Here is a 24900-nt window from a genome sequence, read left to right as displayed (position 1 = left end):
TAATAACATAATTATTTGTATTGTGATAGCATCTAGGAACCCCAGTCATTGACCAGGCCTCCATTGTGCTAGGTGCTGTACAAACACAGAACAAAAAGATGATTCCTGCCCCAAAGAACTTACCACCTAAGTTTAGGACAGAAGACAATAGGTAGATAAACAGAAAGGGGAAAACAAGAGAATAATGAGACAATACTAGTAAACATGATAGGCTTTATGAACAGGGGATGTTTTATGAATGTATCCAGGGAGTTTCCCCATGTGTGAGGGGCATCATGGGAAAAAGCACAAAGAAGCTTGCTTGAAAATACAAGAATCTTTGTAAAGCCCTGAATATTAGCCATACTCACCATTCAGGCTTAAAGTTTTCCAGATGACACAAATTCATACAAAGATTTAAAAAATACTGAATGCATTTCTCAGACCAATTGTCTCATGACTTCTTCTTTTTGTTTTCACAGACAGGTATTTTTGAGTTTCAGAACAAAGCTATGAGCAATAATTTAATTTTCATAGCATCTTTCATCCTTGATTCCCACAATTAATTATTAAATCCTCCTTTTTCCCCTTTAAAAGGCATACAAGGGAAGGACAGTCACAAGCCTCTCTGCTGCATTACCCCTTCTGAATCTGGGAAGGTGAGTGGCCTGCAAAAGTTCTGGGGGTTGGGCTACACAGAGAACAACCTCATAGAACTTTGGATTTCTGTTTGCCCAAACCCTTGCTCGATGACTCTCCTATACTCCCCACCTCAAGCCACACAAATGACTCATGCTTCTCTTGGCTCTTCTCAGCTTTAACTGCTTCTAGGGTAAATATAGGAGATGTAGGGATAGTTTTTGTTTCCTCAAATGTCAGTCACTTATAATGCTAACTGCATTTTACTGGCGGTCAAGAGGACCATTCATGTTTTGTAGTAAGTTGCTAAAGGATCTTCCTCAAACTATTTGATTTATTTAGATTTATAAATGCACAGAAAAGTACCTATCCTGGACTCCTAATGTTTGACATACATACCTATATACATAGTCACAGGAAAAGACCGAGCCAGAAAATATTAATCATTCTTAAATCAGAAATTAACCAACCATTTTGGCAGAGAAATTGTGTTATTTTTTGCTGTAAAATATGTGCACACAAAAATGCACTGTTAGTTTTCCTTTTCAAACAATAACAAATGAGATATGAATTTTACTGAATGCTTAAAGATGCAGAGCCAGATCCTGAGCTCATATCAACTCATGCAGCTCTGTTGAAGTCAATTAGAGATACAATTATTTCTGCGAGCTGGGGATCTTGTGTTCTGATTTTTTATACCAGTGGATATTCCCTCTCTCTCTCACAACCCCACACCCCCCCCTTGACTATAAAGTTATTTAGAAACAACAAATGATAAAGGTGTTTCTTAATTGTGCTTTATGTTGGTTTGTGTTAGAGATAGGCTAGGGAATATTTTCTGTTTTCAATGACAAACAACTAAATACTTTAATGGTCAGGTTGACAAGTTTTGATAGGTGAGTGCATACATTTTTAGTTGCTACAATACCTTGTTTAGTTAGGGTGTAGCCTCTGTGGCATTATTTTGTTTTTCAGTTGCTATCAGTCCTAAGAATGTTAGCTCTGTGTAGCCACTGCATGAATAATTAAAATGAAAGGCCCCACACTGCAAGTAGTTTACCACCGACACAAAAGTGCTAAAGAAAAAATGTGGCACTGCCATCAATCAAAAGGTGTGTTGGGACACGCCTAAATCAAACCTGGGCCTGCCTTTTGTTTATTAATAATCATGTCTTACATTTTAATAGCTAATTTCACCAAGTAGCTTGGGAAAGAACAGTTATGCAGAGAAGTAAAAACTAAGCACACGGATAAAGAGTGAGGAAAATTGGTGCTATCGCTCTTTCATCGTGGTCTTCTTATTTAATAGCATTTCACAGTCTTTTATGTTTTTGACATTTATGGTACAACCACAGTTACCCCAACGTCACTTATCCAAAGCTTCCTTTGATCTGAAAATGCACCAGTTGTCATCTGACTTGTCCTTGGGGTCTAACCTTGTTTCAGACAACACAACAGTTCAGACATAAGTGATGGGGAGATAGACTGATCAAACAAAAACTATGGATCTACTAGATATATGCTGAACATCACTGCTCATTTAGTCACATGCTTTGTGCCCTTCCATTCCTCATTATTTGTCTATTTTGTTTTGTATTTTAAATTTCTCAAGATAGGGACTCTGACTCCTTTGGTGAGGAATCTAGCACATTTTGAGTACTATATAACTGCAAGATTAATAATGGAAAGATAATCTGGTAGAATAAATTATTTAAACTTTTTTAAAAGTGGTGTGATATGCTGGGCTGTAATAAAATATGGAAAATAAAGTAACTTTCAGACAATATCTCTGCTCTGTAGTTATACTTTGTGGATTCAAGACAAAATGATACAACACCCCATTACAAGAGATTTATAAATTGTATGGCAAAGTTTCAAAACTGGTCTCTTTATTATAAATACATACCTTTCCCCTCTTACCAAACTAACTGGAGTCAGAGGGACACACACTCAACTGTAGAGAGATGCATTTGCTTCCATCACCTGTTGCATTTTAATCATAATGGAAGCAGTAGACCAGATCACCACCAAAGTCAATATAAATGGATTGATATGCTAATCTACCACGACTTGTTGCATTTGATTGAATTTACAATGGAAAAATGCTAATATGCATTACCTCGGTATATCATCAGTGGAAACATACAACTGACTATAGTATTGAACTGAAGGACATTTCTTTCTAAGTATTATATGGAAAATTTAGTGTCATGGTAGTGACTTGAGCTATGTTAGAAAAAGAATTAGCAATACAATCTATATGGGATATGACTGCATGATGAGAATGTAGTGTTACCCTGACAATCAAGATGTTACCCAGACAACCTAAATATTGGAAATGTATTGTTTTCAGAGAAAATCAATAAGATGTGCTATGATTTCCCCCACAATTCATGATTGTCCCCCTTCTCCTTCAAAATCCCTCTCCACTGGATCTTCTATTAAGTTTCCTCCCCACTCTTCTGTTCTGAACCCTCCACTTGCCTCAGTGACCCCTATTCTCTCCCAGCTTCTCCTAACACTCATTAGGCATTCCATCTGCCTGTCCTTTGGCTTCTTCCCTTCTAAATATATTTGTGCTTTAGTCCCCTAACCTGATTCTCAGAAAAGGTCCCTTGATGCCACTTGCTTCTCCAATACCCTCACCTCCCTTCACCTCCTTCATACCTTAGCCATAGTGAATGTCAAGTTTACAATTGTTGCTTCCAGTTACTCTCCTCCAACACCATCTGGATCCCCTCCAATAACGGTTTCTTCACTCAATCCATCAAGATCTCTAATAACTTTTCCTAGCCAAATCTCAGGGCCCCGGCTCTATCCATCCTTATCTTCCTTGGCTTTTGATATTGTTTAATCACACCCATCTTAATATCTTGGCCACCTGGACAAGTTTGTGCTTATTTTGTCTGCATCATTAATACAATGGCATGCACAAGTTGGAGATTTAACTACACAAATAGTCAGACACCTTATTGGCCATTTGTGCATAGAAACCCATGCACAGTTGCCATAATTACATGTACAAAATAGGCACACAGTTACACATGCACTTTTGCATGAACTCTTGGATTTTTGAAAATTTGGGGTATACATTTAAGTTGAGCCTCTATTATGGTATCTTTAAAAAGTTTCCATGCAGTTTGCAGGGATTTCACTTTTTGCGTTGTACCTTTTAATTTCTGTTTCACTAACTTCCTCATTTTTGTGTTGTCCCCCTTTCTGAAATTAAATGCTACAGTGTTTGGCTGCTGTGGTGTTTTTCCCACCACAGGGATGTTAAATTTAATTATACTATGATCACTATTGCCAAGCGCTCCAGCTATATTCACCTCTTGGACCAGATCCTGTGCTCCACTTAGGACTAAATCAAGAATTTCCTCTCCTCTTGTGGGTTCCAGGACTAGCTGCTCCAAGAAGCAGTCATTGAAGTTGTCAAGAAACATTATCCCTGCATCCTGCCCTGAGGTTACATGTACTCAGTCAATATGGGGATAGTTGAAATCCCCCATTATTACTGAGTATTTTTTATTTTAATAACCTCTCTAATCTCTCTGAGCATTTCACAGTCACTATCACCATCCTGGTCAGGTGGTCAGTAATATATCCCTGCTGCTATATTCTTCTTATTAGAGCATGGAATTACTATCCCTAGAGATTTTATGGTACTGTTTGGTTCATTTAAGATTATTACTTCATTTGATTCTACAATTTCTTTCACATATAGTGCCACTCCCACACCAGCACGACCTGTTCTGTCCTCCTGATATATTTTATACCATGGTATTACTGTGTCCTATTGATTATGCTCATTCCACCAAGTTTCTGTGATACGTATTATGTCAATATCCTCATTTAATAGGAGGCGCTCTAGTTCAACCACCTTATTATTTAGACTTCTAGCATTGGTATATAAGTACTTTAAAAACTTGTCAATGTTTAGCTGTCTGCCGTTACATGATGTAACTGAATGGGACTTTTTTTTCATTTGACTGCTTCTCATCAGATCCTACCTCTATTTTATCATCATCCATCCTCTCCTCCTTATGAGGACATAGAGAATCTCCATTAATAAATCCTCCCCTAAGGGATATCTCTGTCCGAACTACTTGCTTCTCCGCACCTGTTGGCTTTCTCCCAGTCCCAGTCCTGGGGTAGATCATCTGCCAGAGCTTCCTGTAAAAGGAAAAGATCTCTACTGCACTGAACATTGTCTGAGGCTTCGTGGCCCAGAATAGTTCTTGCTGAAGGTCAGCCCCTGGCCATTTCCAAGGATATAGCACCAAAGCACCTGGCACTGAAATCTGGAAACTCAGGAAAGACTCTGGCACTAACTCTCTTGGCACTTGAACCAAGCCAATCAGGGCAAGGCACTGTCACTGTAGCAGAGATTGCTATACTGCCCTAAGAAAACCCAGTTCCCACACACCTGATGGCCATAATGTATGTGTTGGTACATGGGCATGGACTTGTAACACTGTTTTCTAACAAACTTAGGGGTTGCATAAATGTCATGGAACTACTTGAACGTACTTCAAGCCTCCTCAGTAGGGAAGATAGTCTTGCCTATTAACAAAGCTATCTGGTGTTGGTCAAAACTTTGTGGTAGATGCCTGCATCAGGACAATCTGCATGCCACAAGAGAGACAAAAAATATCATGTGCTTCCTAAGGGTGCAGAATTCTTTTACACACATCATTTCCCATCCTCCTTTGTGATTGCTGTAAATGAAAACGGAAAACACTTCAGGTCTACATCAAAGGAAAGAGCCAAAAAGACTATATGTATTTGGCTGGGAAGCCTACTCCTTAATGAGCCTACAGTTCCATGTGGCCAATTACCAGGCCAAGTTAGACAGATTTGACTTCCACATGCATGAAAGACTGCTTGCCTTTGTGGACAACCTGCCCAACAACACTCCTGAGGACTTTACACAATTAGCTAATGAGAACCAGCATGTAGCCAGGACAAGTCTCCAAGCATTTCTTGATGTGTCGGGTATGGCTGTCAATGCCAGATCAGTGGAAATAGTTGTAATGTGTAGGACATCATGGCTTCAGGGAATGAGATTCCCCAGAGAAGCCCAAATATTGATGGAGGACTTGCCTTTCGAAGGAGCCAAATTGTTCAGCTCAAAGACTAACCAGACCTTCCACATGCTAAAGGACTCATGAACCACCTTGCATTCCCTCAGAGTCTACATGACATCTCCAAAAAGAAACAAATAAAACAACAGTATCTCTCACCTTCCTAGTGGAATTTTCAGCCTCAACCTAGTCACCCAGCTCCCCATGCAATTCATGAGGAGAGTTATGCATGTCCACACATATGGCAGTGTGTAAAGTATAGGCACTACAAGCGTAGGTATACAACATAGTGAAAGGCAGTCTGAGTCCCTACTTGTCACTAAAGTGGGTAGCTACATGCTGCAGTGAAAGGCTCCAGCAGCAGCAAGGCAGCAGGGAAAGGCTCTAGCATGAGGTAAGCAGCAGAAAGCTGACGGAACCTTTTCCCTCTGCCTCTGCTTACTGCAGCCTTTTCCCACTACTGGAGATGTTCACTGCAGCGGGGAGAGGCTTTGGCAAGAGGGGAGTAGCAATAAACTGCACTGCTAAAAATAGCAAGGTAAACATGGGAGGGAATGCTTGGGCAAGCAGAGAGCCATATAGGGTATATACACAGGGGATTCACGTGTGCAGGGCACTCTATTTGCTCAACCCATGTTTCAGTGTCCACACTGATATTTATCCATGCTAGCTGGCCTACAGTGTCTGTACTCTGCATGTCACCATATGTGTAAATGTATCCGTAGACACCTAAGGAAGGGATCTTCAGACACTAGCCATCTTATCAGGGAGACATCTAAGCTAGCCAAGAGTGAAATGCTGAGGAGAGGAGCAGGAAAGGAGCTCAGGCATTGAAGTGGCTGACCTAGCGTGCCTAAGTGACAGGCCAGAGATAGGCCTCCCTCTATCAGGATCCTCAGCCATGAACCCTTGAGTTAAGCTTTCCTGCTGTGCGATCTTGCAATTATCAGTTTTTAAGCCTGCTTTGAGGATACCTAGAGGATTGGGCCCTTCTGGTGAGATAGGAGTTGCCCTGTCTAGTTTAAGAATCCCAATTTGGGGCCTCCAGGTCTTTGGTTTCAGCTAGGGCTTCAAGCAGCTCATTAGCTGTGGGACAGTGTCAACATGAAGGCTGTTTTGCAAATGTTACCAGGTAGAAATTTAGGCATCTATGCGGTTAAGTGGCAGCAGAGCATCAGCTTTGAAAGTTTCAGTGGCTTCTAAATGGTGGATTTAAGCACCTAAAATCCTAAGTGCCTAATGTGTCTAAGTATCTCTAAGAATCTCAAGCTAAGTGCCTACAACTTTTGAAAATAGTCATAGGCCCCTAAGTCACTTCGGCTCTTTCAAAAATGTTGCCTGGTGGCTTTGAAGAAGGGATGCTAGATTTACAAGACAGCACATTTGCTTTCTTCCAGGCTATATCCTTATCACAACTTAGAAAAGAAAAGAAGACAAATGAAGATACTTAAAAGCAAGCTTCTCTGAGCTCTTTTCACCCTTACACAGAGGATCATGATATAGACAGACACCGCTGAGCAATGAAGGCATCATTCCACAGTAAGATTTCATGTGACACTGCTAAGTTTTTGTCTTGTTGAGATGTGGTTGTCAGCAATAGCACTGTACCCACCACACCTGTATGCCTGTTGATTATTTACCATCATGAATGCTTTTCATTCTATTTTTGTAGATGTATCAAGAAATCTTGGACATTATAAAAGTGAGAATCTTAGTACTGATTTTCTTGACAGAACAAGGAGTAATGGTCTCAAGGTGCAGTGGGGGAGATTTAGGTTGGATATTAGGAAAAACTTTTTCACGACGAGGGTGGTGAAACACTGGAATGCGTTACCTAGGGAGGTGGTGGAATCTCCTTCCCTAGAAGTTTTTAAGGTTAGGCTTGACAAAGCCCTGGCTGGGATGATTTAGTCAGGGATCGGTCCTGCTTTGAGCAGGGGGTTGAACTAGATGACCTCCTGAGGTCCCTTCCAACCCTGATATTCTATGATTCTATGATTGTTTCTAGCCACAACTGGAACATTATCTGAAAATGTATAGGCGTATTATGGTGTTTTTGTGAGGCCTTTATTAATTTGTTTTACATTCCAGTTGTGCGAGTATTGAGAGCCATTACACAAAGAATTCTATAGTGCTTCAATCATTCCATTACCTCAGTAATGTAGATGATACAGAGTTTCTCTTCAGTTTTGACTTTCTGCATCCTCAGAAACTTGATTTTTTTTTTTCCATCTTGTGCATGGATCCAATCACATTGGAGACAATATAAAAATAGATCTGATATGCTCCTTTATAATGTGTCCATCCTCAGAGAAAACTCATTTATAATATTGAGTTTGTCCACCGATAAGGATGAGGACTGATGCTATTTTAGGATCCAGTGCTTGCTTCCCAGCCACTCAGGGAACACTTACACAGCAGCTAGGATGTATGATTCCCAGATCGGATAGATGTACACACACTAACTCTAAAAACAGCAGTATGGGTATGGCTGCATAGGTGACGACTTGAGCTAGCCCCCAGAGTACAATCCCACCCAACCCCCTATGTATGTACTTAGGTGGCTGGCCTGCGCCACATCTTTGTTGCCCTGCCCACACTGTTATTTTAGACACTAGATCGAGCAGAACTAACACACATATGTCTACCTAAACTGGGATTTACACCTCTCAGCTGCCAGGTAGATATACCCTCACACCCCTCAGACAAAGGTCTTCTCAGTTTTCTCTGCTATAGGCCCTGTGCTATTGCTCACTACTTCCATAGTTTTCTTTCTCCTGTCAGAACAGTTTTGCATTTTTCTTCATTTTTTGTTCTACCTGGTTATCCTACATCTAGAAATCAGAAAGAAGTTTAATAAGGGATGGCCCAGATTCTAATGGCTAATGCGCAGGACTGCAAAATCAGGAGACATGGGTTCTTTTCCCTGCTGTCCATCAGATGGCTGTCTGACCTTGGCCAAGACCTTTAAAATCTGTGCTTCTTCAACTAACTTATCTGTAAAATGGAAATTGTAATACCTTCCCTCTTCACAGGTTTCCTGTGCCGCTTTAATTAATTCAGTGCAAAGCATTTAGTAAATAATAGTAATAATAAATATAAAAACTCCTTTGGGTTGGATTGTGTAGCCTATAATTTGAAGATATATTTTAGCAAGTCACAAGATGGCAAATACAAAAACCCCTTAAATCTTACTTCACTTGAGACTTGATTTTTGACCTTTAGCCCTCTTTATCTTTCTTTTAAAGCTACAAATCTCTCTACTGGAGTTTTGAACTAATTTACCACAGAGTTTCTCAGTCTTATCCTTCCAAGCATCCCCATGGAAAATTCACAATGAAGTAAATGGGAGTTCTATGCACAGAGGGCTTGCAAAATTACTTTGGAAGATATCAGAAGTAATAACAGACAGAAGGCTCCTAAATCAGACTTTGGTTTCCTATCTGCTAGAAAAGAACGCTAAGGTGTTTTAACATTTTTTTTTCTTTAAAGAGTAGCTAGCTGGTTTAGAGTTTGAGTCTGTCTAGAATGTACATACTCTTGCAAAGAGTAGAATAATTCAATTTAGGGAAGATTTGAATTAATCTACATCTTCAAAAGGATTTGATCCCATTCACAAGCTAGTTTGCTCTCCTGAGTTTATTTCTGTGGGTTTAAATTTGTTACAATGAAATCCAAGTATCACTATGTTTAATTTTTTAATTTTATTTTAAAGTAAATTCTAGACATCTCAGTTTCTGAGGCATGCATCATATTGATGTAAACTGCTGCTGATGTGCTGTCAAATTCATGGTATTAATGTGATAACTCAGAATGGTATTTGGGGAAAGCTTAATTGCTACTCTGGATATATATATATATATATATATATATATATATATATATATATACAATTGCAAAGAAAGTTTACAGCTGAAATGTTACACATAGAAATATTTACAGATTCAAAGTTCTAGAATATCTAATAGGTGATTTTTTTTTCCGAAATACACCAATCAACGCACACAACCTATAAACATGCTATTGACCTTCTGTTTGGTTTCTGTTGACTATAAAATGCATTACAGAACAAGTTCCTCCCCCGCAACTCCTCTTGTGCATTGAAGAGCTAAAGTTAGATTTCTATTTTTCATTATAACAACTTGAATGCACATTATCACTACCATGAAGTCAATTTATGTCTGAAGCGTCCAGAAACAATAGTCACACAAATCAAACTTAAGCAGGCTTCTGCTCTGGCTGCTGTTCTACTCCAATACATTCCAAGTGATTAACACCACCTGTGGCACTCCTAATTCACAGCAGCAGACAATTATTTCCCCTGGATACCCATTACTAGTAATTATTCCCAAGACAGACTATTAGATATGGGTTGTGAACATTTCAGCTGTAAACTTTCTTTGCAATTGTATTTTGATTCTGATATTACCATTGTGAGACATATTTCAGTGAAAAATCAGAGGGTTCCACTAACACTATCTTTGCAACAATCAAAGGATTCATTTTTGTTGCTGGAGATGCAGTAAGATTCATTATTTAAATATCTGCTTACAGAAGATCTTAGATATTTGCCATTACAAGATTGTTTTATTTTATTCCTTTAAAACTGAGGCAATAACAAATTGTGCTATCAAAGTGACACTGGCAGCAGTTTGAAACCAATTATTTTGTATTAAAGACTTTCTGCTTTCCTTACCAAAATCTGGGCTAAATGTGCAAACATGATTTAGTATGAGTATGTAGAGGAATTCTTAGCATGAAGAGGTCTAATTCAGTGTCACAAATTAATAAAACACTATTGTTGCTGATATTTCATTTTATTTTAAATACCTACCTTAATTATGAAATAAAAGGTTTTAATACCATCACATTTCTATTTAATTTCCTTTCAAAATAAGATATAATCTTATGTGGAAAATATACAGGCCCTGATTCTGAATGACCTAACATCAGTGTAAAAATCAGGCCAGATTCCACTGACATTGAGGGAGTTAAGAAACTGTAAATTATAGAATTATTAGACTGCAAGGGACCTCAAGATAGACTTCTGGTCCATGCTCCTTTGCTGAGATAGCATTAAATTTATAGAGAACCACACCAACTGTTTAATATCAACACAGACCTGTGAGACAAATATAAAGAGCTGAAACATCTACATTATGCTAAAAGATTAAGTATGAACAAAAGGGAGGAAATATTGCATTTGTACAGCATTTTTACAAAGAAAAAAAGAAAAAAATATTTCTAATGTATTATATATATATGTGTAAATGAGAAGACAAAATAAATGGATATTATGGATGTACCAGTTGTGGCTCCAGGCTGAGTTGGGTTGAAAGCAGAGATTCAACCTCTTTGTTATGTATGAAAAATACAGCATACGCTTTAACACACAGTGACAGACCTTTTCTATTACGATTTTTGTCCCAAATGAACTTAATAATGGAATAATGCAGACTATTCAAACTTTAAATCTCACTAAAATCTTGTACATAGGATACATCTGAAGAATGTAACAACTTAAAAGAACATCTTCCCTGATGGCTTCTTCATTCTTGGCTTTACTCCCACTGGAAAGAGTGGGAGGCAGTGTTTATTTCAAAATAGGGCAATTCTCCTGGGAAGTTTTTTTATTCTTCAGTCTCTGCTGAGAGAGAAATTCAGTTTTTTAAAATGGCAAAAGTTTACCCTTAATTCTAAATATGTCTTTTCCAAATCTACCCATCGCACCAGATCCATTTAATTGTGGGGAGGCAGAGAGGGGAAAACTGAAGTGTGTATAAAGGAAGCAAACTTGGGGATTTGTGTGAAAGGGATTTTGGAGGGCAAGCAGGAGAGGAAAACTGGGATGCATGTGAGCAGGGAAATGTAGGGATCATGAGGTAGAAGGAAACTTGGGGGAGCTGTGTATACAGTAATTTGGATTGCAAGAGGTAGGAGGAAACTAGGGCATACATTCAATTGCTTTGTTCCACTTTGGCAATGCAAAACTGCTGTTAACCCAATTTGAATGGTCAACATACTCCGGCTGCTTTGCAATGCTCTAGAACAGTGGTTCCCAACCAGGGGTACACGTACCCTTGGGGGTATGCACAGGTCTTCCAGGGTGTATGTCAACTCATCTAGATCAGTGTTTCTCAACTAGGAAGTCGTGATTCCCAGGGGGGGTTGCAGGATAGACTAAAGGGAGTCACAGGTGCATGGCCAGTGTTAAGAGGTGGGAACCAGGGCAATTGCCCGGGGCCCCATGCAACAGGAGGCCGCACAAAGCTAAGTTACATGCTTCAGCCTGGGTGCCGTGGCTTGGGCTTCAGAGGTAGAGTAGTCTGGAAAAGTTGAGAAACACTTCTCTAGAGCAGTGTCAGGCATCAAGAGCATCCTGGTGGATCTGGCCTAAAAAGCTAAAATTTAGAAAACAATTTAAGGTTGACACTGCATATCTTCAAATTGTAACTAATATTGTATACTAACATTCTCTTTGAGTTTAGTGTCCATCTATGACATTTAAAAAAATAAAATTCCATGACAAACTTGCATTTCGAGGAAGTTAAGGTTGAGAGTACATGAGTAATTTAGTGTAAAAAAACATTACAGGGACCTTGTCATTATCTGAATATAAGGTAGAGGGATGGAGTTAACGAAAGCAGAGATTGGCTGGAAGGATAGTGTAGTAGTTAGGATACTAGCCTAGGCCTTGGAAAATCCAGGTTAAATTCTCTCCTCTGAAACAGTCTTCCTCTGTGATCTTGGACTAGTTATGTTGGGCCAGATTTTTAAAGGCATTTAGGTGTCCAAACTTTCTGAAAAATCCACTAGATCATTATCTGCATCTTTAGGCACCTAAACACCTTTAAAATCTGTCCCTTAGTCTCTCTGTGATTCAGTTACCAAACTGTAAATCACGGACCTCCTTACCTCACAGGAATGTTGTGAGGAGACAGCCAGACACTCAGATACTGCAGTGGGGTGGGGGGCTTTAGAGGTGTAAGAAATTTGGGGGCAGGGGCTGCCTTTTTGTTCTTTGTTTGTACAGAACCTAGAACAAAGTGGTCCAAGTTCTTGATTGGAGCTGTTAGGTACTATGGTAACACAAAATAAATAATAAATAATAATAATAATTAATAATTAATTAAAAACTTTAGATAAAAACAAACAACCAAATTAAAAAGAAAACAAAAAACAAGCACTAGAAACTCAGGAGATTCAGACTTAAGTTTAAACGTAAAACAAAGTATAGGAATAAATGGACAGTTTTCAGAATGGAGAGAGGTAAATAGTAGTGTTCCCCAGGGGTCTGTATGGGGCCCAGTCCTATTCAACATATTCATAAATGATCTGGCAAAAGAGGTAAACAGTGCGGTGGTAAAATTTGCAGATGATACAATGCTGCTCAAGATAGTTAAATCCCAGGCAGAAGAGCTAAAAAAGGATCTCTCAAAACTAGGTGACTGGGCAACAAAATGGCAGATGAAATTCAATGTTGATAAATGCAAAGTAATGTACATTGGAAAATATAATCCCAACTATACATATAAAATGATAGGATCTAAATTAGCTGTTAGCTGTTAATATGCAGTAGGGTTAAAACAAACAAGAGGAAGTATTTTTTTCACACAACGCATGGTCAACCCGTGGAACTCCTTGCCAGAGGATGTTGTGAAGGCCAAGACTATAACAGGGTTAAAAAAATAACTATATCAATTCATGGAGGATAGGTCCATCAATGGCTATTAACCAGGATGAGCAGTGATGGTGTCTATAGCTTCTGTTTGCCAGAAGCTGGGAATGGGTGGCAAGGAATGGATCACTTGATGATTAACTGTTCTGTTCATTCCCTCTGGGGCACCTGACATTGGCCACTGTCTGAAGACAAGATGCTGGGATAGATGGACCTTTGGTCTGACCCAGTACAGCTGTTCTCATGTTCTTATGTTTTTAAATGCATTATCCCCACTTGGGAATGCTGCATAAGGAATTTCATCTGTTTTTTTTTTTTTTTTTGCTAGGAATTCCAAATAATAATCACATGAGGCACCTGAATTCCCTCTCTTCCATCTATCCACCCACACAGCTCCTCTCTTCCACCCTGGCTTAATACCTACTGGCTGGGAAGAGCCTGGACCCCAGGAAGTGGGTGAGAGGGGACATGTGTGGAACATACACTGACCACTGCCTACTTTTCAATTTCATAAATGAAACACACAGTTTTAATAATAGGACAATGGGGGAATTAGTGACACAAGGAGTGTCCCCACATAACTGTATCTTCATGGGACACTGGATGTGCTTGACATTCTGTCCCTATCTGTTGTTTTGCATGGGATTATGCAAGCCTGAAACCTTTCTAACTAATGTCAAGGAAATCTGAGGATTCCAGAAACTATATGGCCATAATCCTTTCTATTCCCCACCCCACCCCACCTCCCCAAAAAGGGAAACTTGGACACAGATCAGTAGTTAGCAAGATTTTCAAGGTTTCTGGAGCAGATCCTTTGCAACAACTTCCATAATGCAATCAGGCACCTGAACTCTCAGGACTCAACCAATAATGTGCTCAATACTTTTCTGCTGGTTTTCAGCGATTGGGAGGGACATGGGTCCAACACACAGGCTACAACCAGCTTAGAGCTCCTCCATAATCTCATGGAATGACACCAGCTAAAACCAAAGTGGAGAAGATTTAGCAGTTGTCTGCTCAAGATATTTCTCTGGCGTCAAATAAGCACACAGCACAATCTGGATCTCTGGAATTTTATCCACAAAATGACACAAAATATTCACTTTAAGGAAAATCTCCACTCTGTAGGTGAGATGAGGTAGCTTTCAGTAACCTGGTTCTCCACCTATACCAGTTCAGTGTGCAAGACCACGCTGAGTCTAGGGTGGAGGCAAAGAAATATTTCTTCATCTTCTGTACCGTAATAAGAAATACAACTTAAAATACTATTTGCTGAATTTAGTCAGACTCAGACAAGACTTCTTTGGCCAACAATATTCTACAAAATCCTGACACTCTTCTCACTTCATCCATCACAGGTCATATGGTAAATTCTTGGGGCTCATAACAGCATGGTAGATTGAAAGCCCATTTGAGGATTACTGAATTAATGGTTATGGGAAAAAATATTCTGAACTTCAACAGTCCCATCAGTAGAATGGTCTGCCAGCAGAACAGCATTCTCCCTTGGAGTTTTCTGGAAACTTTTAGGTCCTATTAACCTCCAAGGGCATCCACATCCACATGTACATCAACGGCAGCCAATTGTGCTAAATATTTATTACTGAAACACTGATAAACAGTCTCATTGCTTCAGCTGTGCTCAGCTTCAAAATTATACTTTAATATACTTAACTAGATGTTATTTTATGGCTTTATGTTTTGAGATATTGTGGGATTTTTTTTCCCAAAATGAACTTTTTTAAAATTGTGTAGTATGAGCCTCTTGCTCCGTTAATTACAGCAAGTCTTTATGGAATCTTGAACTGACCTTTCTTGACATGCACAATGTACTGTCATTCTCATTTGAAATGTGGCAGTGTTGGTAATCTATTTATTTTCTTGTCTGTAAACAGTCACGTTTTTAAGAAAAGGACAAAACTTGTGGAGCTTGAGTTAACACTCTTCCGAATGGTTAGAGGCTGTGCAGACTCCTTTTCACACTCCTCATTCTTTTACAAACAAAAACTCCTTTTCACCTTCAAGCTTCATTCCAACTGTGTTTATAAAAGAATGAAACAATGCCATCTGTCAGTCATTTCCATCAACTGTTGAAGTGACTCCCTATTAAGAGTAGTATGTTTGAAAAAAGGACTGCAACGAGAATGTCTTTTATATCAGTTAATAAAAAGAACTCTCATTATTATTTATGCCCACACCATTAAATACTTTAAGTATTGGTGTAATATATAATAAAGTAATAGTAAAGAATCTAAGTTATATCTTCTATGTATGTGTTCACATATATAGTCCTTAAAACAGCCATTTGCTCCACTAAGATAACAGATTTTTTTTGTAGCCATTGTACATAATTTAATGATGAAAGACTATTTTAGAACTTTGATCAATTTATAGAATCATAAAAAGGTTGTCAAATTCAGCCCAGTCAACTGAGGCAGGACCAAGTCAAACTACATTATCCCTGACAGGTGAACTACCCTTTTCATTAGAAAGTTTTTACCCAATATCTAACCTAAATCTTTCTTGCCACAGATTAAACCAATTGCTTCTTCAGTGGATCACAGTTTTCTTTACAACAGCCCTTAACATATCTGAAGACTGTTATCAGGTCTCCTTTCAGTCTTCTTTTCTTAAGACTTTTCTGTGGTATTACCACTTAGCCAAGTGCAAAGTATTACACTTAGGAAGGAAAAATAAAATGCACAACTACAAAATGGGGAATAAGTGGCTAGGCGGTAGTACTGCTGAAAAGGATCTGGGCGTTACAGTGGATCTCAAATTGAATATGAGTCAACAACATGATGAAGATGCAAACAAAGTCTAATATCATTTGGGGGTGTATTAATAGAAGTGTCATATATAAGACACAGGAGGTCCCACTGTACTCTGCACTGGTGAGATGTCAGCTGGAGTACTGTGTCCAGTTCTGTGCACCACTCTTTAAGAAAGATGTGGATAAACTGGAGGAAGTCCAGACGAGAGCAACAAAAATGATAAAAGGTTTAGAACAGGGGTTCTCAAACTGGGGGCCAGGACCCCTCAGGGGGTCACAATGCTATTACATGGGGGGGTCGCAAGCTGTCAGCCTCCACCGCAAACCCCGCTATGCCTCCAGCATTTATAACAGTGTTAAATATATTTTAAAGTGGTTTTAATTTATATGGGGGGGTTACACTCAGAGGCTTGCTATGTGAAAGGGGTCACTAGTACAAAATTTTGAGAACCACTGATTTAGAAAACCTGATCTATTTGGAAAAAAATACAAAAATTGGACACGTTTATGCTTCAGAAAAGAAGACTGAGTAGGGACCTGATGATAGCCTTCAAATATGTTAAGGGTTGTTATCAAGAAGACAGTGATCAATTGTTCTTTATGTCCAGTGAAGGTAGGACAATAAGTAAGGTGCTTAAGGGAGATTTAGGTTAGATACTAATAAAAACATTCTAACTATAAGGGTAGTTAAGCTCTGGAGTAGGTTTCCATGGGAGGTTGTGGCATCCCCATCATTGCAGGTTTTTAACAAGTTGGACAAACACCTGTCAGGAATGGTCTAGGTTTACTTGGTCCTTCCTCAGCTCAGGGGGCTGAACTTGAAGACCTCTCAAGGTCTCTTTGAGTCCTACATTTGTATGATTTTATGATTATCAGCAGTCTGTCTCCCCAGAACAACATCCCATGATCAAAGAAGCCAAAGCCCTCACATTGACACCATGAATATAAAAAGGCGAAAATTATTATATTGCACATGTATGTAAGAAATACTGTCAACCTGTTTAGGCTTCCACATCTGTGTATCATTTGGAGAAAGATGACTCACTTACAGCATAGATTTTTTTTTCATTTTATTTATTACCAGTATAAAATATTTTGGCTTTTGTAGCTTAAAAGGTATTTAAAGATTCCTCAGAATTCCTGGTGCTTCCAAAGCTGACCCATTCTCTTCCAATTAACCAGAGAAATAGCATTTGGTGATTGGATTTGAAATATCCTCCTGAACTTAAAAAAGCTTCCTGCTTTTAACTCCAGCTCTGTCTTGAGAAAAATTGCTACACACCATAAATTATCTGTAATAGTCCTTAAGGAGTACACTTCTGAAAAATCCAGTTCAAGCATTCCATAGCATGAAAAAGCTTCTTTAACAACTACTCCTAGGATACTTAACAGCCAACATTTTCACAAAAAACTGCCAAAGTTCAATAGTAGCAAAGGTCTGGATCCACCAGATACCACTCTTCATTATTCCTTTTACCACATGAAAGATATTTTGAGATATGTGTGTGTGTGTGTGATTATCCTTGGGGAAAAAGAGTTCACTGCTCTGTATTGCAGTGTCTGTCCTGTTCCTTTTTCTAAGTAACAAGTCCCACTCTTTATTATGGCTTAATTCTGTCATTCACATTCCAGTTGAGTACTATGTTGCTGCATAAAATGTCCTATTTGAGTAAGAGTAGCAGAGCCTGACCCACAGAATCTGCAGATTGAAAAATCCTTTTATGGCTCTAATCCATCACCCAGCAAATGCAAGATTATTCAGTGTTGTACATTTATTCATGTTTTAATCCATCCTATATTAAAAAAATTACAAAGCACTAGGGTCTCCTGTACTTCCTTTAGGTAATTTTTCCACAACCTAATAGAGCTAAATGACATAAAGTTGTCCCTGATATGCATTTTTTCTTTCTTGATTTCATCCCATTACTCCAATTATCCCTTTTATTATGTTAAATAATTCTCCCTCTTTGGCGCTCAGATACTACAGTGATGCGTTGTATAGAAATTACTATAAATAAATTAAGCCAAACTATGTCCTACCTTAGCAAAGCCATTCAGATTTAGACCTTTTTTAATTTTTCATTGTATATCAGGTCTTTATTAGGGGTCTTTTAAGACCCCTAATAATTTCTCTTGTTCTTCTCTAAACTTCCTTTCCTCTATCAATAACTTTCTGGTCATGCGGAGCCCAGGAAATGAACAAAATATTCCATTTTCAGTCAAAATGAAGCAAAAAGAGAGGAACTATTCCATCTCTGTCTCATGTCATGAAGGACGTGATTCTGATCTCACTCACACCCCAGTAAATTCAGGACAGGCTCAGTAGAGTAGCACAGGTTTAAAAACAATCTAAGTCAGATCAAAATCAAATATAGAGACTTTATAAATTCCGCCCAAAATGTCATTGGATTTTTTTGACTGCTATTACATACCATAAAAATGTATAGGTGATATAAACCATCTGCTTCAGATCAGAACACAATTGTGAAGTCCCTGGGTTAGAATAAACTTCCCCTATCAGCACGCTGTTTACATATCTGTCCATTACAGGTTTCCTTGCACCTTAGTTTAAAGCATCTTGAACAAGCCACTGCCAGAGATAGTATACTAGATTATGTAGACCACAGATCTGGTATGTTCCTATGTTCTATATCACATCCCACAGTTATTATTTATTATTTGCATTACTATAATGCCTAGTCATGGACCCCTTGTGCTAGGCATTGTACATTGTACAAACACAGAACAAAAAGACAGTCCCTGCCACAGGGAGCTTACAAACTAAGTTTAAGAAGCAACAAATTGATATAGACAGATGATGGAGAACAAATAAATAATGAAACAATATTGATCAACATGATAGGCAGTGGTAATCTGTCACGTCTGTCATTGCCATGTCTAATTTGCTGTACAATTTCACCCCTACAACCTATGGATATTAATCCTTTCCAGAAGTGTCAATCACATTACATATCTGTATTTCATACTGCACTTTGCTCCACAGTGCATACTAGCTTTCATTTTCCAAAGCTGAATATAATTTTTTTATTCCCTGCACACATTTCTAATGTCTCTTGTCCCTTTTCTACTTTCTTTTCTGTCCTTACTGGTGTTCAAACTGTTCCTAATTAATATTATCTGTGCATTCGTTAATGTGTTGTTTACTTCAGCCTGCCAAGGACTAATGAAAATATGAAACGGGTAGACCTCACCTGGACTAAACCTCATGTTTGGTACTCCCTAAACATACCCTATCAATTTAATGACTTTGTCATTTTTTACTTCCTTTTACTTATGATCTCCCCATCATTTTCAGTTCACATGACAGTGTTCATATGCAACTTAACATGAATTATTTTTTCATGTAAAACATGAGATATCATCACTACCTTTTTCAAATACAGCTACCTCATATTTATTATATTAAAATATTATATTAAAAATAAGAGAGCAGTTTGGTTTAATTGAAAGTGAGTCAGGCGATCTGAGTTCTGTTCCTGACTATGCCCCTAACCTGTTGTGTGACTTTGGGCAAGAATCTCTACCTCTAATTCACCCTTTATGTATCATCTCTATTTAGATTTTCAGCTCTTTAGAGCAAGTACTGTCTTTTACTAAGTGTTTCTGCAATGAAGCATGATAGGGCTTCAATCTTGGTGAAGGTGTCTAGATGCTAATGGAATATACATAAATTGCTATTCAAGTCTCTCTTATCCTCTAGAGCACAGGTAATGTAGCAATGGTGAAAGTGTCCATGTAAACAAGGTTGATGACTGCAATATTTCAAGTATCATGTTGTGTATGCCTGTTCTGAGAAGGATTAGATGATCTAGTGCTTAAAATGCCCCAAAGATCTTATATCTAATATCTTTCTGTCTCCCTTCATTCACTCCATTTTCACTCAGTCGTTCTACTTTCCTCTCTCTTATCCGATATTCAAGCACCCATTTACGCATTCCACAGTCACTTCAAGGTCTGGGGTTATTTCCCTTTCAGTACACCGGCTGTTTATGGCTATGGATTCATCTGTAACAAGGTAATATCAGGACCTTAGCTTTGACTCACAGTCCAAAGTTAAAAATAAAAACTAAAATAAAAATAAAACCATAACAGCAAAAGAAGAGAGAGTAATTAAATGTTATAGACAACAAAGAAAATACATGTTTTCAAAAGAGATTTGAAAATGAATAATCGATGAGGTGGAGAGAAGCAAAGTGTAAAAAATGTGCTTTCCTTAAAGAAAGGAAAATTCCCTGTTTCACTCATGATGGCAGTTGATCATATATCTACAGTATCTATTAACCCTTTTTCAGGACTTATCATTGTTCAAGGAAAGTATATCTTGGGGGTCCTGAAGTAGTGATAGCTTCTTCTTTTGAGTTTTAAATTAAATATAAGTCAAAAATATATTAATATATCCATAAGATACAAAATACAAATCTCTATTTTAGTTCAATTATATGAAAGCTACTGACAGGCTAGACAAAGTCACAAAATATTGAATGTATCTGCATGCATGTGTCCCCCATAGAAGAAACAGTTCTTTTCCTGGGTCGTTGTGCAATCTACTATCCCTGCCGGTGCTCCACAATAACAGAGCAAAGTGTTCCAGCTAAATGGTGCACTGTCTAATTTTGCAGTCTCAGTGGGGATAAATGTTTGAAATGCAATCTTCCTGGCTGTGTTCTGTGCTAGAATCATGCTGCTACATTTTCATGAATGTGTTGGGTTTCTTAACTATGCTGATAGTGTCAGGTAGAAAAAGTCTTTCTCTTGATTTTGTGAGTATCTGCAAAATATATGTCATTAGAAAATTCTACTAAGTCTTATGTGAAAGCTGATTCTGTGTTATAAAAATAGAACCACATATTTATTTCCCAACTCCCTTCTATTCTCCCTGGTTCCTTTGAGGCTAGAAGCAATAAAGAAGTAGCTATTCAACCCATAGTAGGAAGGAGAGTGTCTTGTATCACTCAGGAACAGAATATTCTTTTACAACATCACTTAATTAGCAGACTGTTTAATGCAGAGTAGTTAGAGGAAAGCAGGGCCAACGGTTAGGGAACTAACCTGTGATTTCAGAGACCTGGGTTCCATTCCCTGCTCCACTATATATTTCTTGTGTTTTGAAATGCAAATCACTTAATCTGTCTGTGCCTCCATTCCTTATCTGTAAAAATGAGAAGAACGGTACTTCCCTACTTTATAGGGGTGTTGTGAAGATAAATACTTCAAAGATTCTGAAGCACACAGGTACTATGGGTAATGGGGTCTATAAAAGTTATCTAGATATATAGTCCTTGCTGCAAAAGATGATAGCTATAATGTGAAATCCAGAGTATGGAGATAAGGAAAAATTAGGTGATCCTCAGATCTCTGAGAAGGGCATAGCTTGGAGTGCTTTATTAAATAGCTTCTATGTTTCTTCCCAGAGGAAGCTCCACTTCAGTGGTGGGCCAAGTGACTCCTATGTATAGGTATCAAACTCATGAGTTCCTGAGGACTTACTGATCGATGCTGTTCACCCTAACTCCTAGTGAAGTCCTATATTTTTAGGGATGCCCCTAATAGTGCTAAAGCACCTAGTGGGTATGTCTCCAATTCAGCTGGGAACATGCTTCCTCCCAAGGGTAAATAGACATGCCCTAGCTCATCTCCAGCTAGCATGCTAAAATAGCAGTGTGTCTGCAGCACCAAGAGCAATGGCATGGGCTAGCCACCTCAGTATGGATCCAGGGGGTGGGGTAGCTTGTACTTGGGAGGCTCTGCTATGCTGCTGTGGCCACCCTCCTATTTCTAGCTTGCTAGCTCAAGCACAGTTAGTGCATGTCTGCCCATGTTGGGAAGTATGGTCCTAGATGCAATTTAGACATACCCTGCATTTGTCTTTATTTGTGAAGCGTACAGGAAGCGGGCCAAAGATTTTTCACGGAGTCCTGTTGTCTATTGCAGATCTGAAGGGTTGAACAGACTGGGAGCAAGTGACCTAAGGATCAGACCACAGCAATGCCATTAATTAAAGTTGGGGTAAAAAATGAAACAATGTCAGCTTGTTTGGAGATGTGGGTAGCGTATAAGGGAAAAAGAAACTGATAGTATGTGATGGGGATATAAGGCTTTTCTTTGACAGCTGCTTTGGTGGATAGGAGGAGTGTGGTAGACATAATATACCTGTTTTTTGACACAGTCGCACATGACATTCTGATAAGTAAGCTGGAGAAATGCTGGGTTGGCAGAACTACCATTAAGTAGATTCATAATTGGTTAAACAATAACAAACAAAGAGTAACTATTAATGGAATGATATCAAATTGGAAGGAAGTCTCAAGTGGAGCTCCACAGGGATCAGTTTTGGGTTCCGTGTTATTTCACATCTTTATTAATGACCTGGATGTAGGTATAGAAAGCATATTGGTCAAATTTGACGATGACACAAAGTTAGAGAGGGTTGCAGACACTTTGGAGGATAGAGCTAAGATTCAGAGGGATTTTGATAAATTGGAGAACTGGGCTATAGACAACAAAATGAAACTCAACAAAGACAAATGGTAGGTGCTATGCTTAGGGAAGAAAAAACAAATTCAGAATGGAGAATAACTGGCTTGGCAGCAGCGCTGCTAAGAAGGAGCTGGGGTTTGTGATGGATCACAACCTCAGCATGAGTCAACAATGTGATCCTATTTCAAAAAAAGCAAATGCAATTTTGGGTTGCATTAAGAGAGGCATAGCATGCAAGTCATGGTAAGTGATAGTACTGCTCTACTCAGCGCTGGCTAGGCTTCAGCTGGAATACTGTGTCCAATTTTGATCACCAATGCACAGAAAGGATGTAGAGAAACTGGAAAGGATCCAGAGGCAAGCAACAAAGATGGTCAAAGGCTGAAGAAACTGGGTATGTTTAGTTTGGAAAATAAGAAGTTAATGGGGGACATGATAGCAGTTTTCAAATTCTTGAAAGGCTGCCATAAAAAAGATGGAGAAAGTTGTTCTCTCTTGCTACAGAAGGCAGGACAAGAGACAATGGATTCAAACTACAGCATAGCAGAATTAGATTAAATCTCAGGAAAAACTTCCTAACTCTTAGAACTGTAGGACAATGGAATAGACTGCCTATGAAGGTTGTGGAAGTTCCTTCACTGGAAGTTTTCAAAAGGAGGCTGGATAGCACTCTGTCTTGGATAGTTTAGCTAGAACAAATCCCGAATCATGACAGGGGGTTAGACTAGATGACGCTTGCATCCCCTTTTAACCCTATGATTGTATAATATGTGAGGGAGCAGAAGAGTGGCCAACTGCCACTATTTTATCATGAGTCTCACAACTTTTTTAAAGGGTTCTCATTAATTTCTGATTTTTTTTGTCTTCAGTCTTGTGACATTTTGCCCTTATCCAAAATGACAGCCATCTCCCATTACTGTCAGTGGCAATGAAGCAATAGCTTGACCTTCACAAGAGGGTTGCCACAACCTTTTAACTTTTGAGGTAAACATGAGGGCACCATCTAACATTGTTACAGTAGGGTTGAAGCTAGGTTGTTCTCAAGGAAGATGGTGCCCCTGTGTCACCATATCAGGTCCAGTCAGGTGACAAGATAATGGGAGTTGGGAGTTAAAAGTTTAAACCTTTTAACCTTGCTACTTCTTTATCATCAGTCTTTCCCCATTCATAACCTCAAAATGTGCAGGAAGTGTTGGGATATTTTTTGGAAAGAAACTGAAGCCAACTGTTTTCAAAGCAAAGCAAACCAATTGCATTTCTATTCCTTTTTCATGACAGAGCTATACATTATGTTCAAGTTGCCAGTGGGTCGGTTATTGATATTTGATGAGAACAATGCTTTAACTAAGAGCTTTTGGGTAATGGTAAATGTACACTACTTAAGGAATTAAAGTCCTTTTGAAAAGAAACTTGTAGTTTGAAGTAACTGGCATACACACAAAATGATCCTAAATATGCTACAAAGAATTGGGGTGGTTGCAATGAATAAAGCTGTGTGCAGGCTTCCATTTATGTGTTAATAAATTAGAGTGCAAATACATTACTGTATGAGCAATGTATCAGCAATAGTTTTCTTTTTCCAGAATAGGTGTTCTAATGGTCTCTATGGCAGCCATTATGTAATAGAGAGATGAACACTAAAAGCTGTTTTATATGAATATATGAACATAAGTTTACAAGCTGCTTTCAGATAGCAGTTCATGTGATGAGCTGACTATATATCCATGATCTTGTGTTGCCCTCATGCTGTCATTAATTCAATTGCACTGCTTCTTTATAAATCTCCAGATTTACCCTAATAGTAATTCATACAGAGTATTCCTAGAGATATATGGGAAGTGCATAACTTAAATTACCTTATAACCAGGAATGGTTACCTCTTTAGTGTTTTGAAAGGGCTTACAGAGTCTCTTACTGGACTGTATCATCATGTCTTATTGGGCAAATGTTAAAGAAATATTATTGTGGATGTACCTTTTTTATATATTACAGAGATTTTTTTTTCATATAAAGGTTGATGCTTATCCCAAGCTATCATATTTCTTTGTTTCAAATTTCTCTGGGCAGAAAGAGGTTGTATTAATAATTCCTGGAAAAATGTAGTAAAATTTAGTGCTTTTTTTGGTACAGCTTTTCAGGGAGGAATCATTCTGAAGGGAACATGGTGTATTGTAAACTATTTTAACAGAAGTATAACAAGTATACTCTTTTATTGATAACTTTTTTTTGAAAATGGACTACATTACAAA

The sequence above is a fragment of the Lepidochelys kempii genome, chromosome 1, assembly GCF_965140265.1.
Source record: "Lepidochelys kempii isolate rLepKem1 chromosome 1, rLepKem1.hap2, whole genome shotgun sequence".
NCBI lineage: Eukaryota > Metazoa > Chordata > Testudines > Cheloniidae > Lepidochelys > Lepidochelys kempii.
Note: the sequence above shows the minus strand (reverse complement) of the source record.